The sequence below is a fragment of the Bombina bombina genome, chromosome 9, assembly GCF_027579735.1.
Source record: "Bombina bombina isolate aBomBom1 chromosome 9, aBomBom1.pri, whole genome shotgun sequence".
Lineage (NCBI taxonomy): Eukaryota > Metazoa > Chordata > Amphibia > Anura > Bombinatoridae > Bombina > Bombina bombina.
Window position 1 is genome coordinate 270,082,436 of NC_069507.1, and position 15,824 is coordinate 270,098,259.

Here is a 15,824-nt window from a genome sequence, read left to right on the forward strand (position 1 = left end):
GCACTCCTAATTACACAATACTCATTCCTAATCACACAATACTCATTCCTAATCACACAATACTCACTCCTAATCACACAATACTCAATCCTAATCACACAATACTCACTCCTATAAACACAATATTCCTAATCGCACAATACTTACTCCCAATCACACAATACTCACTCCTAATCACACAATACTCACTCCTAAACACACAATACTCACTCCTAAACACACAATACTCACCCCTACACATAATAAGCTGATTCCTGCTCACAAAATACTCACTACTACACATAACATGCTCCTACTTACACAATACTCACTCCTAATCAAACAATACTCACTCCTATACACACAATACTCACTCCAACTCATAAAATACTCACTCCATTCCATGACTTTCTTACTCATACCCATAATATGCTAACTCCCACACACAATACTCACTCCTATACATACAATACTAACTCCTATACACACAATACTCACTCCTAATCACACAATACTCACACCTAATCACACAATACTTACTCCTATACACAAGAAGCACTCCTAATCACACAATACTCATTCTTACTCACACAATACTCATTCCTAATCACACAATACTAACTCCTAATCACAGAATACTCATTCCAAATTACATAATACTCACTCCTAATCACACAATACTCACTCCTAATCACACAATACTCACTCCTAATCACACAATACTCACTCCAATACACACAATACTTACTCCCATACACACAATACTCACCCCAAATCACACAATACTCACTCCTAATCACACAATACTTACTCCTATACACTGCACAATAAGCGCTCCTAACCACACAATACTCACTCCTAATCACACAATACTTACTCCCATACACACAATACTCACCCCCAATCACACAATACTCACTCCTAATCACACAATACTCACTCCTAATCACACAATACTTACTCCTATACACTGCACAATAAGCGCTCCTAACCACACAATACTCACTCCTAATCACACAATACTTACTCCCATTCACACAATACTCACCCCCAATCACACAATACTCACTCCTAATCACACAATACTCACTCCTATACACAATAAGCACTCCTAATTACACAATACTCATTCCTAATCACACAATACTCACTCTTATACACACAATACTCATTCCTAATCAAGTATTACTCACTCGTAAAAATAACATGCTAACTCCTAATCACAAAATACTCACTCCCAGACACACAATACTTTCTCCTAACACAATACTCACTCCTATACACACAATACTAACTCTTAATCACACAATACTCACTCCTATACACACAATACTTACTCCCATACACACAATACTCACTCCTAATCACACAATACTCAATCCTAATCACACAATACTCAATCCTATACACAAACAATACTCACTCCTAAATACACAATACTCACTCCTACACATAACAAGCTAATTCCTGCTCACAAAATACTCACTACTACACATAACATGCTCATACTTACACAATACTCACTCATAATCACAAAATACTCACTTCTAATCACACACTACTCACTCCTAATCAGACAATACTCACTCCTATACACACAATACTCACTCCTACTCACAAAATACTCACTCCTTCCCATGACCTTCTTACTCATACCCATAATATGCTAACTCCCACACACAATACTCACTCCTATACATACAATACTAACTCCTATACACACAATACTCCTAATCACACAAAACTCACACCTAATCACACAATACTTACTCCTATACACAATAAGCACTACACATAGCATGCTCCTACTCACACAATACTCACTTCTAATCACACAATACTCACTCTTACTCACACAATACTCACTCCTAATCACACAAGTACTCACTCCTACACATAACATGCTAACTCCTACTCACAAAATATTCACTACTACACATAACATGCTCTTACTTACACAATACTGAAACAATATTCACTCATAATCACACAATATTCATAACTAATCCTACAATATTCACTCATAATCACACAATAAGCACAACTAATCACACTATACTCACTCTTACACAATACTTACTCCTACTCACACAATAATCACTCCAATACACACAATACTGACTCCTAATCACACAATACTCACTCCTAATCACACAATACTCACTCCTATACACACAATACTTACTCCCATATACACAATACTCACTCCCAATCACACAATACTCACTCTTAATCACACAATACTTACTCCTATACTCTCCACAATAAGTGTTCCTAACCACACAATACTCACCCCTAATCACACAATACTCACTCCTATACACAGTAAGCACTCCTAATTACACAATACTCATTCCTAATCACACAATACTCATTCCTAATCACACAATACTCACTCCTAATCACACAATACTCAATCCTAATCACACAATACTCACTCCTATAAACACAATAATACTAATCACACAATACTTACTCCCAATCACACAATACTCACTCCTAATCACACAATACTCACTCCTAAACACACAATACTCACCCCTACACATAATAAGCTGATTCCTGCTCACAAAATACTCACTACTACACATAACATGCTCCTACTTACACAATACTCACTCCTAATCAAACAATACTCACTCCTATACACACAATAATCACTCCTACTCACAAAATACTTACTCCTACTCACAAAATACTCACTCCTTCCCATGACCTTCTTTCTCATACCCATAATATGCTAACTCCCACACACAATACTCACTCCTATACATACAAAACTAACTCCTATACACACAATATTCACTCCTAATCACACAATACTCACACCTGATCACACAATACTCACTCTTACTCACACAATACTCATTCCTAATCACACAATACTAACTCCTAATCACACAATACTCACTCCTAATCACACAATACTCACTCCTATATACACAATACTTACTCCCATACACACAATACTCACTCCCAATCACACAATACTCACTCCCAATCACACAATACTCACTCCTAATCACACAATACTCACTCATATACACACAATACTTACTCCTAATCACACAATACTCACTCCTACACATAACATGCTAACTCCTGCTCACAAAATACTCACTACTACACATAGCATGCTCCTACTTACACAATACTCACTCCTAATCACACAATACTTACTTCTAATCACACAATAATCACTCCGAATCACACAATACTCACTCCGAATCAAACAATACTCACTCCTATACACACAATACTCACTCTTACTCACAGAATACTCACTCCTAATCACACAAGTACTCATTCCAACACATAACATACTAACTCCTACTCACAAAATATTCACTACTACACATAACATGCTCCTACTTACACAATACTGAAACAATACTCACTCCTAAACACACAATATTCACAACTAATCCTACAATATTCACTCCTAATCACACAATACTCACTCCTACACATAACATGCTAACTCCTGCTCACAAAATACTCACTACTACACATAGCATGCTCCTACTTACACAATACTCACTCCTAATCACACAATACTCACTTCTAATCACACAATACTCACTCCGAATCACACAATACTCACTCCGAATCATACAATACTCACTCCGAATCACATAATACTCAGTCTTACTCACAGAATACTCACTCCTAATCACACAAGTACTCATTCCCACACATAACATACTAACTCCAACTCACAAAATATTCACTACTACACATACTCCTACTTACACAATACTGAAACAATACTCACTCCTAATCACAAAATATTCACAACTAATCCTACAATATTCACTCCTAATCACACAATAAGGACAACTAATCACACAATAAGCACAATTAATCACACAATAAGCACTCCTAATCACACAATACTCATCCCTAATCACACAATACTCACTCCTTTGCCCAATAAGCACTCTTAATCACACAACACTCATTTCTAATCACACAATACTCAGTCCTAATCAAATAATACTCACTCCTAATTACAAAGCACTCACTCCTATTATATTGTGTGATTAACATGCTCTTACTTACACAATACTCACTCCTAATCACAAAATACCCACTTCTAATCACACAATACTCACACCTATACACACAATACTAACTCCTATACACACAATACTCACTCCTAATCACACAATACTTACTCCTATACACAATAAGCACTCCTAATCACACAATACTCACTCTTACTCACACAATACTAACTCCTAATCACACAATACTCACTCCTAATCACACAATACTCACTCTTACTCACACAATACTCATTCCTAATCACACAATACTAACTCCTAATCACACAATATTCAATCCTAATCACACAATACTCACTCCTAATCACACAATACTCATTCCTAATCACACTATACTAACTGCTAATCACACAATACTCACTCCTAATCATACAATACTCACTCCTAATCACACAATATTCATTCCTATACACACAATGCTTACTCCTATACACACAATGCTTACTCCCGATCACACAATACTCACTCTCAATCACACAATACTCACTCCCAATCACACAATACTCACTCCTAATCACACAATACTCACTCCTACACATAACATGCTAACTCCTGCTCACAAAATACTCAATACTACACATAGCATGCTCTTACTTACACACTACTCACTCCTAATCACACAATACTCACTTCTAATCACACAATACTCACTCCTAATCACACAATACTCATTTCTATACACACAATGCTTATTCCTATACACACAATGCTTACTCCCAATCACACAATACTCACTCCCAATCACACAATACTCACTCCTACACATAACATACTAGCTCCTGCTCACAAAATACTCACTACTACACATAGCATGCTCTTACTTACACACTACTCACTCCTAATCACACAATACTCACTTCTAATCACACAATACTGACTTCTAATCACACAATACTGACACCTAATCACACAATACTCACTCCTAATAACACAATACTCATTCCTAATCACACAATACTCGCTCCTATACACAATAAGCACTCCTAATCACAAAATACTCACTCCTAATCACACAATAAGCACAACTAATCACACAATACTCACTCTTACACAATAATCACTCCTAATCACACAATACTAACTCCTATACACACAATACTCACTCCTAATCACACAATACTCAGTCCTAATCACACAGTACTCACTCCTAATCACACAATACTCACTCCTATAAACACAATACTCCTAATCACACAATACTTACTCCCAATCACACAATACTCACTCCTATACACACACACAATACTCACTCCTAATGACACAATACTCACTCATAAACACACAATACTCACTTCTAATCACACAATACTCACGCCTATACACACAATACTAACTCCTATACACACAATAAGCACTCCTAATCACACAATACTCACTCTTACTCACACAATACTCATTCCTAATCACACAATACTAACTCCTAATCACACAATACTCATTCCAAATTACACAATACTCAATCCTAATCACACAATACTCACTCCTAATCACACAATACTCACTCCTAATCACACAATGCTTACTCCCACTCCTACACATAACATGCTCTTACTTACACAATACTCACTCCTAATCACAAAATACTCACTTCTAATCACACAATACTCACGCCTATACACACAATACTAACTCCTATACACACAATACTCACTCCTAATCACACAATACTCACACAATACTTACTCCTATACACAATAAGCACTCCTAATCACACAATACTCACTCTTACTCACACAATACTCATTCCTAATCACACAATACTAACTCCTAATCACACAATACTCATTCCAAATTACACAATACTCAATCCTAATCACACAATACTCACTCCTAATCACACAATACTCACTCCTAATCACACAATGCTTACTCCCACTCCTACACATAACATGCTAACTCCTGCTCACAAAATACTCACTACTAAACATAGCATGCTCCTACTTACACACTACTCACTCCTATACACACAATACTCACTCCTATACACACAATACTCACTCCGAATCACACAATACTCACTCCGAATCACACAATACTTACTCCGAATCACACAATACTCACTCTTACTCACACAATACTCACTCCTAATCACACAATATTTAAAACTAATCCTCCAATACTCACTCATAATCAAACAATAAGCACAACTATTCACACACTAAGCACTCCTAATTACACAATACTCACTCCTAATCACACAATACTCACTCCTAATCACACAATACTCACTCCTATACACAATAAGCACTCCTAATCAGACAATACTTACTCCTAATCACACAATACTCACTCCTAATCACATAATATTTACTCCTAATCACACAATACTTACTCCTATACACACAATACTCACTCCTACACATAACAAGCTAATTCCTGCTCACAAAATATTCACTACTACACATAACATGCTCTTACTTACACAATACTCACTCCTAATCACAAAATACTCACTTCTAATCACACAATACTCACTCCTATACACACAATAAGCACTCCCAATCACACAATACCCACTCCTAATCACAAAATACTCACTCCTATAAACACAATACTCACTCCTATAAACACAATAATCACTCCAAATCACACAATACTCACTCCTAGTCACACAATACTCACTCCTAGTCACACAATACTCACTCCTATATACACACAACTCACTCCTAATCACACAATACTCACTCCTATACAAACACACTTACACAATACTCACTCCTAATCACAAAATACCCACTTCTAATCACACAATACTCACACCTATACACACAATACTAACTCCTATACACACAATACTCACTCCTAATCACACAATACTTACTCCTATACACAATAAGCACTCCTAATCACACAATACTCACTCTTACTCACACAATACTCATTCCTAATCACACAATACTCACTCCTAATCACACAATACTCACTCTTACTCACACAATACTCATTCCTAATCACACAATACTAACTCCTAATCACACAATATTCAATCCTAATCACACAATACTCACTCCTAATCACACAATACTCATTCCTAATCACACTATACTAACTGCTAATCACACAATACTCACTCCTAATCATACAATACTCACTCCTAATCACACAATATTCATTCCTATACACACAATGCTTACTCCTATACACACAATGCTTACTCCCGATCACACAATACTCACTCTCAATCACACAATACTCACTCCCAATCACACAATACTCACTCCTAATCACACAATACTCACTCCTACACATAACATGCTAACTCCTGCTCACAAAATACTCAATACTACACATAGCATGCTCTTACTTACACACTACTCACTCCTAATCACACAATACTCACTTCTAATCACACAATACTCACTCCTAATCACACAATACTCATTTCTATACACACAATGCTTACTCCTATACACACAATGCTTACTCCCAATCACACAATACTCACTCCCAATCACACAATACTCACTCCTACACATAACATACTAGCTCCTGCTCACAAAATATTCACTACTACACATAGCATGCTCTTACTTACACACTACTCACTCCTAATCACACAATACTCACTTCTAATCACACAATACTGACTTCTAATCACACAATACTGACTCCTAATCACACAATACTCACTCCTAATAACACAATACTCATTCCTAATCACACAATACTCGCTCCTATACACAATAAGCACTCCTAATCACAAAATACTCACTCCTAATCACACAATAAGCACAACTAATCACACAATACTCACTCTTACACAATACTCACTCCTAATCACACAATACTAACTCCTATACACACAATACTCACTCCTAATCACACAATACTCAGTCCTAATCACACAGTACTCACTCCTAATCACACAATACTCACTCCTATAAACACAATACTCCTAATCACACAATACTTACTCCCAATCACACAATACTCACTCCTATACACACACACAATACTCACTCCTAATGACAAAATACTCACTCATAAACACACAATACTCACTTCTAATCACACAATACTCACGCCTATACACACAATACTAACTCCTATACACACAATAAGCACTCCTAATCACACAATACTCATTCTTACTCACACAATACTCATTCCTAATCACACAATACTAACTCCTAATCACACAATACTCATTCCAAATTACACAATACTCAATCCTAATCACACAATACTCACTCCTAATCACACAATACTCACTCCTAATCACACAATGCTTACTCCCACTCCTACACATAACATGCTCTTACTTACACAATACTCACTCCTAATCACAAAATACTCACTTCTAATCACACAATACTCACGCCTATACACACAATACTAACTCCTATACACACAATACTCACTCCTAATCACACAATACTCACACAATACTTACTCCTATACACAATAAGCACTCCTAATCACACAATACTCACTCTTACTCACACAATACTCATTCCTAATCACACAATACTAACTCCTAATCACACAATACTCATTCCAAATTACACAATACTCAATCCTAATCACACAATACTCACTCCTAATCACACAATACTCACTCCTAATCACACAATGCTTACTCCCACTCCTACACATAACATGCTAACTCCTGCTCACAAAATACTCACTACTAAACATAGCATGCTCCTACTTACACACTACTCACTCCTATACACACAATACTCACTCCTATACACACAATACTCACTCCGAATCACACAATACTCACTCCGAATCACACAATACTCACTCTTACTCACACAATACTCACTCTTACTCACACAATACTCACTCCTAATCACACAATATTTAAAACTAATCCTCCAATACTCACTCATAATCAAACAATAAGCACAACTATTCACACACTAAGCACTCCTAATTACACAATACTCACTCCTAATCACACAATACTCACTCCTAATCACACAATACTCACTCCTATACACAATAAGCACTCCTAATCAGACAATACTTACTCCTAATCACACAATACTCACTCCTAATCACATAATATTTACTCCTAATCACACAATACTCACTCCTATACACACAATACTCACTCCTACACATAACAAGCTAATTCCTGCTCACAAAATATTCACTACTACACATAACATGCTCTTACTTACACAATACTCACTCCTAATCACAAAATACTCACTTCTAATCACACAATACTCACTCCTATACACACAATAAGCACTCCCAATCACACAATACCCACTCCTAATCACAAAATACTCACTCCTATAAACACAATACTCACTCCTATAAACACAATACTCATTCCTAATCAAACAATAATCACTCCAAATCACACAATACTCACTCCTAGTCACACAATACTCACTCCTAGTCACACAATACTCACTCCTATATACACACAACTCACTCCTAATCACACAATACTCACTCCTATACAAACACAACGCACTCCTAATCACACAATACTCACTCCTACACATAACAAGCTAATTCCTGCTCACAAAATATTCACTACTACACATAACATGCTCTTACTTACACAATACTCACTCCTAATCACAAAATACTCACTTCTAATCACACAATAATCACTCCTATACACACAATAAGCACTCCCAATCACACAATACCCACTCCTAATCACAAAATACTCACTCCTATAAACACAATACTCATTCCTAATCAAACAATAATCACTCCAAATCACACAATACTCATTCCAAATTACACAATACTCAATCCTAATCACACAATACTCACTCCTAATCACACAATACTCACTCCTAATCACACAATGCTTACTCCCACTCCTACACATAACATGCTCTTACTTACACAATACTCACTCCTAATCACAAAATACTCACTTCTAATCACACAATACTCACGCCTATACACACAATACTAACTCCTATACACACAATACTCACTCCTAATCAAACAATACTCACACAATACTTACTCCTATACACAATAAGCACTCCTAATCACACAATACTCACTCTTACTCACACAATACTCATTCCTAATCACACAATACTAACTCCTAATCACACAATACTCATTCCAAATTACACAATACTCAATCCTAATCACACAATACTCACTCCTAATCACACAATACTCACTCCTAATCACACAATGCTTACTCCCACTCCTACACATAACATGCTAACTCCTGCTCACAAAATACTCACTACTAAACATAGCATGCTCCTACTTACACACTACTCACTCCTATACACACAATACTCACTCCTATACACACAATACTCACTCCGAATCACACAATACTCACTCCGAATCACACAATACTCACTCTTACTCACACAATACTCACTCTTACTCACACAATACTCACTCCTAATCACACAATATTTAAAACTAATCCTCCAATACTCACTCATAATCAAACAATAAGCACAACTATTCACACACTAAGCACTCCTAATTACACAATACTCACTCCTAATCACACAATACTCACTCCTAATCACACAATACTCACTCCTATACACAATAAGCACTCCTAATCAGACAATACTTACTCCTAATCACACAATACTCACTCCTAATCACATAATATTTACTCCTAATCACACAATACTCACTCCTATACACACAATACTCACTCCTACACATAACAAGCTAATTCCTGCTCACAAAATATTCACTACTACACATAACATGCTCTTACTTACACAATACTCACTCCTAATCACAAAATACTCACTTCTAATCACACAATACTCACTCCTATACACACAAAAAACACTCCCAATCACACAATACCCACTCCTAATCACAAAATACTCACTCCTATAAACACAATACTCACTCCTATAAACACAATACTCATTCCTAATCAAACAATAATCACTCCAAATCACACAATACTCACTCCTAGTCACACAATACTCACTCCTAGTCACACAATACTCACTCCTATATACACACAACTCACTCCTAATCACACAATACTCACTCCTATACAAACACAACGCACTCCTAATCACACAATACTCACTCCTACACATAACAAGCTAATTCCTGCTCACAAAATATTCACTACTACACATAACATGCTCTTACTTACACAATACTCACTCCTAATCACAAAATACTCACTTCTAATCACACAATAATCACTCCTATACACACAATAAGCACTCCCAATCACACAATACCCACTCCTAATCACAAAATACTCACTCCTATAAACACAATACTCATTCCTAATCAAACAATAATCACTCCAAATCACACAATACTCACTCCTAGTCACACAATACTCACTCCTAGTCACACAATACTCACTCCTAGTCACACAATACTCACTCCTATACACACACAACTCACTCCTAATCACACAATACTCACTCCTATACAAACACAACGCACTCCTAATCACACAATACTCACTCGTATACACACACAACTCACTCCTAATCACACAATACTCACTCCTAATCACACAATACTCACTCCTAATCACACATTACTTACTCTTACTCACACAATACTCACATCTATACACACAATACTCACTCCTTCCCATGACCTTCTCACTCATACCCATAATATGCTAACTGCTTCACACAATACTCACTCCTACACATTACATGCTCACTCTTACCCATAACATGCTCCTACTTACACAATGCTGAAATAATACTCACTCCTAATCACACAAATATTCACTTTTACTCACAAAATACTCACTTCTGCCCATAAAAAGCTAACTTCTACTCAAAAAACGCTCACTCTTGCCTACATAATGCACACTGTTCCTCACAAAATAATCACTCTTACCTACATAATGCACACTGTTACTCACACAATACTCATTCCTACCCGTAACATGCTCCTACTCACACAATACTCACTCCCTCTCACACAATACTCACAAAATACTCACTACATAATGCACACTATTACTCACTAAATTCTCCCACCTACCCCTATTATGAAGCTGTGTTCTGCATTGCCATGAGACTCTAATTGAGCCCATGAGTTACTAAGTATTGTACAAGAGTTGCTTAGGGCTAGATTTATTATAGCTGAGGCGTACAGGGGCGAAATTACCCGCAGGTATTTGGCATTGCACACAAGCGCAATTTTGCGCTCGCGTGCAATCCCGCCCCCTGCCCGCGCACAGCCAATCATGCGCGGGCAGGAGCTGTCAATCTCCTCGGTCGGACTCGACCGAGGAGATTGAATTTCGCCAGTTTAGAGGTGGCGAACAGCTTAGGGAAGCAGCGGTCTTGTGACCGCTGCTTGATAAATCACGGCGAGCAAGTTCTTGTGAGAACTTGCTGCCGTAGGGGCTTGATAAATCTAGCCTTAGTATTATCAGGTCAAACAGGTCCTGGTGAGATTTTCCTATAGTAACTCACACCCGTGTGATGGAGAGTAAAGGTCTAGCACGGATCTGACTAAAATAATACTAATGTGCAACTAAAGGTCATTTCTGTTTTCTTTGTGTTATATCTTGGTCTGTGATCCCCTTGTAGAGCCCTATTTACTTTAATTACACCATGCTATACATTCTATTCCTGTCTAAAAAGCTCATCTACATAAGCCACAGACTGCAATGGTGAATTTAACATGAATAGGTTATACCCCTGCAGACTGACCAGTAGACAGTGACCTCATTATAAGAGGGAGTTTATATAAAAAAAAATACAAATGTTAGGTTCTGGCTCTGGCTGGACTAAACATCCTTGGATAAATTCCATCTGGACCAAGCATTTTATTTAACTAAACTTTATTCAGTCACTTTTGGACCGAGTTTACAAAAGGTAAAGTAGGGATAGTTGCATATCCTTCTGTTGTACTGTACCAGAATTCATGTACACACAATGGGCCAGATTACAAGTGGAGTGCTAAATAATGCACACTCCACTTTTGTGAAAGTGATATTTGCACTCCACTGAGTAATACCAATGCACGCTAATGTGCGCTGGTATTACAAGTTGTCAGCAATTGCATTCACATTGCAAGGAAGCATTGTGCTTATGAGAGCGTGCTTCCATAGGCTCCAATGGGAGGCTCGTTATCATGCTGTGAGACACGGCATGAGAACTAGCGCAGCAAAGGGGGTAAGTCGCGCAGCAAATTGTAAATAAACATATATATGTATCTATATATTTACCGTATATTTATGTGTTAATATGTGTATACAAGAATATACATATATATTTACAGGGAACACACAGTTCCGTAGACAACAATGTAAAGGAACGTTTCAGTGACCCCACACCTGCCAACTTTAGCCCCCCAAAACTGCCTGGTGCAGATATTTTATTAGAAAATAAAAATGCTACAATTTTTATTTTTTAATAAAATACACACCACTGTATTTTGGGGGTATTTGGGGGACATTTATAAAATTAACCAGAGATCTGATCTCTGGTTTATTTTATAAGTGCTAATTGCTACCGCGAGCTTACGGTAGCAATAACCAGCCACTTGTAATGGCTGATTATTTATCGTTTGAGGGCGCGTGATAAATTAGCGCTCCACTTGTAATCAAGCCCAATAAGGTAAAGTCCAACAGTACTGAATAAAACTGCATTTATTTTAGATTAAGGGTATAAATAAATGTTTCTGACCCCGATTTGTGCTATTGATATGCACGGATAAGTGTTACATAATTATATGTACAAATGTTAAAATGCCTACACATTTAACCCAAGCAATCACAACACAAACAGAAGTCCTTTTGACAATATCTACTGTAGGGGCACTCACTAACTGTGAATGCTCTTGCAGTAAAAAAAAAAAAAAATGTTATTGCCGGAGAATAAATATCCTTTCCTCTAGTCCTGTAATGACTTTTTCATTAACTGGTCCCCAAAACTGTACTCCATACCCATGATGAGGTTTTACCAGGGAATTCTATAGGGGACATGACTGTTTTCTTTCTCTTGCATGCATGCCCCTTTTTATACATAAAATATTTTATTTGCTATCAAAGCTGCTGCCTGGCACTGTACTACATTTTAGTTTGCTGTCTACAAGATCCCCTAAATCATATCCAACCTCAGTATTTAAATAACATGTAGCATGGCTTATTTTTGCTTCCAAAATGTAAAATCTTTACGTGTATCAGTTAAATCTGGTTTTTGCTATCACATATATGGCGCCGTATAAAAAATGCGTCACATATATTTCACCCGTTGCCCGCAATTTTTACTCCCACAAGCTAACATAGAACCTCATTGCATATCGGTATCACATATTCAGCGCAAGGACTTATGCAGCGAAAATGGAGATATTTTACATTTTAACCTCCCCACACATAGGCAGGCGTAGCAAGCCTTGAGCTGAGTATGTGAGCACCGGAACTCCCTGAAAATATTAACTAACACCTAACGCATGCGCAATATCTATCTACCTGTCAACCGCCAACCCCCACTGCAATAACTAATAAAGTATATTAACCCCTAATCCGCCATTCACCCACATCCCAATAAACCTAATAAATTTATTAACCCCTAAACCACAAAACCCCACAACGCAATTAACCTAATTAAGATATTAACTCCTAAACCGCCAAAACCCCACAACGCAAATAACTAAATAACTTACTAAGCCCCCTAATCTACCATCCCCTAAATAAACCCCAAATTACAAAAAATAATAATATACTAAATTACAATTAAAATAAAAATTCCTAACAGTACTTAAAAACCAAACCATAAGATTAAATTAACATAATCTAAAATTACAAAAAATAAAAAAGTCTAACATTAAAGAAAATAATAAAACTAATTATCAAAAAAAAAAAAACCTAATCCCTATGAAAATAAAAAAGCGCCCACAAAATAAAAAAACACCCCTAATCTAATACTAAACTACCAATAGCCCTTAAAAGGGCTTTTTGTAGGGCATTGCCCAAAGTTAAACAGCTCTTTTGCAAAAAAAAACAGTAAACAAGTTAACAGCCAATAGGAGTTCAGTAGCTCTCATCATATTGGCTGATTTGAATAATCAAATCAGCCAATAGGACTCTAATGGAAATGCAGCCTCACCGACTACCAACTACCTGAGCTACACAAAAGTTGGGGGAATCTGATGTATCAGGAAATGCATTTACCACAGCCATGGATATCTGCACGCACGCCACGGAGAAGTCACCCTGTGCCACTGAGGTAAATCTGGGGCTAGTTACACGGATATCGCAAATAGATGGTTACCAGAGCCCATACCTCACGTCCAGCTTTTCTCATTTGGAGTACGTAGCAGAAACCTGCTGCTTCCAATATACAAGCTGCGGGACTTCTGACGGCATTTTCTTGACACCCTGGATGGCGATTCTTATGTGACCCAGGAAGACTGCTTGGTAGACCAGAGTCCAGCAGAGACCACTCCGCTAAGTTTTATTGAGAAGGTTGCCGCAATGAAGAGGTTTAAGACACAAGGCCCTGAGACTACTATCTGGACTATGGAGACAGTCGGGATAGGATAGGGGGTTTAACCGAAGGACTCTATGTGCATCTCTCTTTTTTACTAGCTGATATAGATCTGTCTCCTGCAGTTTTGAAATGTTTATGCTACAATAGTTTTAATTATGAATACGTTCTAGATATTGTCAGTATTACCATATTTAGTCTCACATAATAGAATAGCTCACAATGCATATGGGAATTGGTTTAATATGTATTTTATTGTTATAGGAAATGTTCCCATGATTTAATTTGATAGTTCAGCTCTGCTAAGTTAGTCAATATGGGTATCTTTAGCTTACTGAGACTTTCTTGTCCTATGCTTGCTATCTAAGTATGG